This window comes from Canis aureus, chromosome 3 (assembly GCF_053574225.1).
Source record: "Canis aureus isolate CA01 chromosome 3, VMU_Caureus_v.1.0, whole genome shotgun sequence".
Classification (NCBI taxonomy): domain Eukaryota; kingdom Metazoa; phylum Chordata; class Mammalia; order Carnivora; family Canidae; genus Canis; species Canis aureus.
In genome coordinates, this window is record NC_135613.1 from 60954292 (window position 1) to 60960291 (window position 6000).

Below are 6000 nucleotides of genomic sequence, written 5' to 3' on the forward strand. Positions count from 1 at the left end.
CCGGGTCTCCAGGATCACGCCCTGGGCCAAAGGCAGGCGCTAAACCGCTGCGCCACCCAGGGATCCCTATTTTTATTTATACACAGTCTAAAAAGTTTACTAGAATCTTGAGTGGGAAAGGTCAAGTTAACTAGAAGTTAAAAAAAAAAAAGGGTAGTATTTGAGGTTGGAGAAACAAGGCTTGAAAACTTGCTTTTTACAGATGACTCACAATTCCCCTGGTCAGTTAATTTTACTTCAATGAGAAGTGCATTTGTTTGGGCTGCTCTAATGAAGACACTATAGCCTGGGCGGCTTGAGCCAGTGGGGAGGCTGAGATGTCCAAGACCAAGGGCTGGCCAGTCTATTTCCCGGTGAGGCCCTCTTCCTGGCTTGCAGATGGTTGTCTTCTTGCTGTGCCCTCAGCACACAGAGATCATCTCAGTCCCATTCATGGGGGCTCCACCCTCATGACAATCACCTCCCAAGGGCCCTACCTCTAACTAAATACCATCCCAGTGGGGATTAGGACTTCATGTGGATTGGGGTGAGGGGAGGGGGATAAGCATTCAGTCCATAACAGGAAAAAAGATACTCTTAAGGTCATTACGATAGCTAAGTAATATATATGAAAGGGATTTTTAAACCTTAAGGATTGCCTTACATTTCTAGAATGAAGAATTTTGACATTTTCATATCTTGTTTCCAGTGAGTAACCTATGGCTTTTATGCCATAGGTAATACAGTGGTATTGTACTGATCATCTGTTTTTGTACAGTAAGTTACCTTAGCACATTATTCTGCTGGTAGAGTAGGCTCAGCTGAGGGGTTGTGATCTGGGGCCCCTCAAGTGGGCATTTAGACATTATTGAGGTGCCTCAAGCCATAACTATTGTACTAGGCAAGACTGTCAAAACGGCTCCCGTCACATATCTGGTCCCAGGCTAGGATGGCTGCAGTAACTGGGGGTAGCCAGGACTCTTCCTCCATGCCACCATGCCTAGTGTGGGCTTCCTATCAGGACAATCTTTATGTACTCAGGCTTCTCAACTGGGGCTGACTCCCACCAGAATGAGTGTTTCAAGAGACTGAGGCACAGACTCCAAGGCTTCTTCAAGCCTCCCCTCCCTTCCATTAGCCTATTGGTCCTACAGGGACAGCCCCGAGTCATGCAAGGGGACCACACAAGAGCATGAAGACCAGGATGCTCAGCTTGCTGGGAAGCCATTCTGAGAGATGGGCTACCAGAAGCATAAACTATGTCACTTGGCATAGGATTACCTAAATTTAGGAGGTCAGGCCACATAAACATTTTCTTGGATTTTAATTTGCCATTCAGACTGGAAAGCCAGTTCATACCTAGAAATCTTCCAAAGACATGTTCTAGAAATGAGAGATATCAGGTTTCTATCATGTTCAACTTTAAAGATGGCATTGCTTCAGAATATGTACAGAATGCCTTATGTGCAAAAAATAGCTGAGAATGACCCCAACTATTTCTTCAAGGAAAATAAATTCAAGTAGGTTTGAGGGTCCCTGGTGAGCCTGGGTCCATCCCCTTGACCCTGGAGCAAACCTTCGTCAGATCCATCATATGCTCTGAAGCTCTGGGATGGAGCAGGTATTTAAAGATTCCTGTTTAAGGATTCCACACAATCCAGCCTGAGGAAACTGTTCTGGTGATGACCACTGAACTGGCCTCAACTATGAGCGCCAATCATTTATTCTTTTTTCAGATTATTTTTCATATCTCTGCTGTTTGTTTGGCATCACATAGAATCAGCCTAAGTTGTGTATACACACCCATGCACATGTGTCAAAGTTCATCTTGAGACTGGTTTCCAAAGGAATCAACTTATGATTCAACCTCACAATGTTTGCACTGTTCAAGGTGTTTGTTTGTTTGTTTGTTTTTAACACACAACTTACTTGTCTTAATATTTCTGTTCTCCAGTGTTGGAGGCATTGGACATGTTTACTTCCAATAGTCACTTAATGGAATTGTTCCTGGTGTATTGCATCCTGTAGGCAATCTCGCCCACTGCTAACTTTTTTCATACTGTTCTACTCACTGATGTGTACATGCTGCCTCATAGTATACCTCGATTTCCAACACTGAGATTCATTAATACCTAAAAACCTTCATTAATTATGATCTGCTTGCTGGATTTGTAACAGAAGCCAAAATAACCAAATAAAAATAGTAAACAATTTGGGTTACATGTCTATAAGTTCTACACCCAATGTGGGACTTAACTCTCACCACTGAGATTGAATTGCCTGCTCTGTTAACTGAGCCATCCAGACACCCCCAAATGGTATCAGAGCACCTTAATTTTGTTCACTATCTCTTTAGCACCAATAAAAGCATCTAATGCAGTAATCTGTTGCTCAAGTGTGGTGATGGTATCTTCTGCCCTTGTCACTTGTACTTAGGACCTCACCAGTGGATAAATGGGCAGATGGCTCTAGCCTCTCTTCTCTATACCAAGTGGATCTGGGGCCCCTCAATATACCACTCCATATCCTGCAGAGATACATGACAACTGGTGTTCAGATTCACTGATTAATAGTTCACATGTTCCTATCAGGGTAGTCAGTTTCAGTTTGTAAACTTGTGGTTACTTGGATTTTTTTTTTAAAGCATAATCAGAAGCTATTTTCAAATGTAACAGTGTGAAATGTGTCTGCTTAATTAGCCCCCTATAGCAGAACAAATTAACCCTCACCATTATCATCCCCCAGCGATCCCATTCCTTCTCATCGGATATTGCTCCATCTAATTTTTTAAAAAATCCAAGTGCAGACAACACAGGGTGCCCCAAATTTACCCAGGGCCACAAGTTTGGATTTCTATGTCCTTCTCTCTCTGCCATGCTTATTATGGCTCTTGGCATTGAATCTCCAGGAGAGCAAGAATGGTGTGATGTTGAACAAGGGCTACAGTGGGGCCAGGAACACCATTTGCAGCATCAGTGGGATCCTGAACCCTTGAGGCCATGATTTTCTGCAGACACAGCAGGCTGGCTGCACAGAAATAATTTGATCCAGGTATTTTCTGTAAACTCCAATCCGCAGGCTCACACTTAGAGCACTGAACTTTCCCCCCATGACCTCCATGGTGAGCAAGCAAATGAACATAAAAACTTAGAGGCTGGGGACTTTTGGAGACTCCTCCCACCCCCATCCTTTGTTGCTCCAAGTGTCCTTTTACTTGAGGTGTTTCTGGGGCCTGTTTTTGTTTTCCATAGTTGTCTTCCAGTCATTCATTCTTTTATGCAGCACACATTGCGGGATGCCCACCACATGCCAGGTACCAAGATGGAAGACAGCCGGCAAAATGGACAAGTTAGGCACAGCTCCTGCACTCAAGAGTTCAAGGTCTAACATTAGGGAGGAGCTCTGGGGTGCTCTATTGTCTTAGAACCCATTTTCAATGATGTAATTCAGCTTGCCTTGTGTGAACATCTAAATAAGATCTGAGCACTAGCTCTGTGCAGAGTGGGGGGCGGGCAGGAACTACATTAAAAGTTTTATTCTCCAGTAAGATCAGTTTAGTAAATAAAGGCAGCAAGATACTCCAGATGTTCAGAGGACATAGAGCACCTAAGGGCTGGGAGTTGAGTAGGCACAGCTCTTCCTTTAAGAAGCATTTGCTGGCATTGCACTGCTGGGGATTTACCCCAAAGATACAGATGCGATGAAACGCCGGGACACCTGCACCCCGATGTTTCTAGCAGCAATCTCCACAATAGCCAAACTGTGGAAGGAGCCTCGGTGTCCATCGAAAGATGAATGGATAAAGAAGATGTGGTCTATGTATACAATGGAATATTCCTCAGCCATTAGAAACGACAAATACCCACCATTTGCTTCAACGTGGATGGAACTGGAGGGTATTATGCTGAGTGAAGTAAGTCAATCGGAGAAGGACAAACATTATATGTTCTCATTCTTTTGGGGAATATAAATAATAGTGAAAGGAAATATAAGGGAAGGGAGAAGAAATGTGTGGGAAATATCAGAAAGGGAGACAGATCATAAAGACTCCTAACTCTGGGAAACGAACTAGGGGTGGTGGAAGGGGAGGAGGGCGGGGGGTGGGGGTGACTGGGTGGCGGGCACTGAGGGGTGCACTTGACGGGATGAGCACTGGGTGTTATTCTGTATGTTGGCAAATTGAACACCAATAAAAAATAAATTTATTATTATTTAAAAAATAAAAAGGAAGCATTCGCTGGCTAACTCACCCGGAAGGCAGGTTGGAGTATCTTCTGGCTGACAAGGGGACTTACAGACCCAGGGAAAAAAAATGTGGTAAAGAGGAAATAGTCTGTTTAGCAAAGATGGCTTTAAAGGCCCAAGAGAGAGAGGAGTTCTTCATTTATTCTCAGGAGTCCCTGGAGGCTTGTGAATGGATTCACAACAGATTGCCCTATGTTGCTATTAGGCTTTTCAATCATGGGTGGGATGGGCTGAAACCAGGGAGTCTGGAGGTCACAGACTCAGAGTTTGGGGGAGAAGCCATGAGGTGGTGACAAAGGGACCCTGGTGGAGCCAGGGTGAAGAACGCACTCATGTTATGCTCACAAAATTCGTATTTTCAATTCCCAGGATGTAGGGGGGATTTGAGAAGGGCGGGGGGGGGTGGGGATTCCAATGGAGCTGCAACCAAATTGTGTGGTAGCAGCTGAAGGGCATGCGCTCTCTCCACCTGGAATGACGTATCTTACAAGCCTTCCTTTCACCAAAATGAAGCTGTTAGTCAGTCGAGCTTGCGCTCTGATTTGGGGCCTGTTTAGAAAAGTGCAGATGCTAAAACACTGGAAAAATTCAACCTTAACTCTGAAAGTTCTCAGTTTGTGTGTCTTGTTTTAGACTTATCATTCTATTCCTTGTGCACAATTACCCCTGCTGCTTAGTTGTGTGGTGTTATCACTCACGGACCCACATCCACAAATGTGAATAACCCATAGGCTCCAGGAGAATGGTGCAAATACATCGAGAATTATCAAGTGGTCTTCCAGCAGCATTTGGAGGATCAGGCATTGGCCCCTTCCATCCTTCCTGTGATCAGAGGTGGAAGGTTGGTCCCAGAAAGGTAGAAAGAACTACATGGGCCCATGGATCCATAGTCTAAAAATCTCTGCACAGACCAAGTGACAGCAGGTGAGGTAGGCAGGACCTTCATGGTGTTGAGGGGCAATCCCTGGTCCTTATATCCCAAAATAGCTTCCCCAATAACCAAGAGAACTCTTATTCATTTCACCCAAAAAATATGTTATTACCCTAGGCAGATACTGCCCTAATGTATACACTGCCACCCCTGCCTGTTATTAGGACGAATACTTTATAGCTCATAAGCAGCCATCGTCCAGATTCTTCAGAGCACTCACATTCTTCAGACAGCCCTGGTAACCCCAACCCCTCCTTAGTGACCCTTATCATGTATACCTACTTCCCCAGAATCCCAGAACTGGAGCTTTGACCCTCGACCCAGGCCTGCAGCCACCATCTATTTGAATGGCTGAGACCTACTGTTTAACACGGAGTGATAGCTCCCAATTTCATCTCCTATCAGGTGCAAAATGAGCTGTTAACACCCTTGAACCAGGTTATAGTTTTGCCTTTAACTTCTACTCCCCCCATAGTGCCTTGGTTCAAGGGCATTAGGAGCTAGGACGTACATACAGAAGGTGTTGTAGACAGGTAATGGGCCCCAAAATATACCCATGACCTTCTCCCTAGGTCAGAACACTGAGTGGCTGGGACTGATATAGGACTGAGAATCTTGGGATGGAAAGACCACCCTGGATTGTACAAGTAGGCCCTCAGTGTCATAGGTCTTCACAAGAGGCAGAGATTCTGAGAACAGAGCTATGAACCAAGGGATGCTGGCAGCAACCAGGGGCTGGAGAAGCATGGCACACCTTCTCCCCTAGAGTTTCTGTAGCAAGCAAGTCCCTACTGACACTTTGATTCCAACTTGTTGATGTGGATTTTGGACTTAAGTCTCCAAGA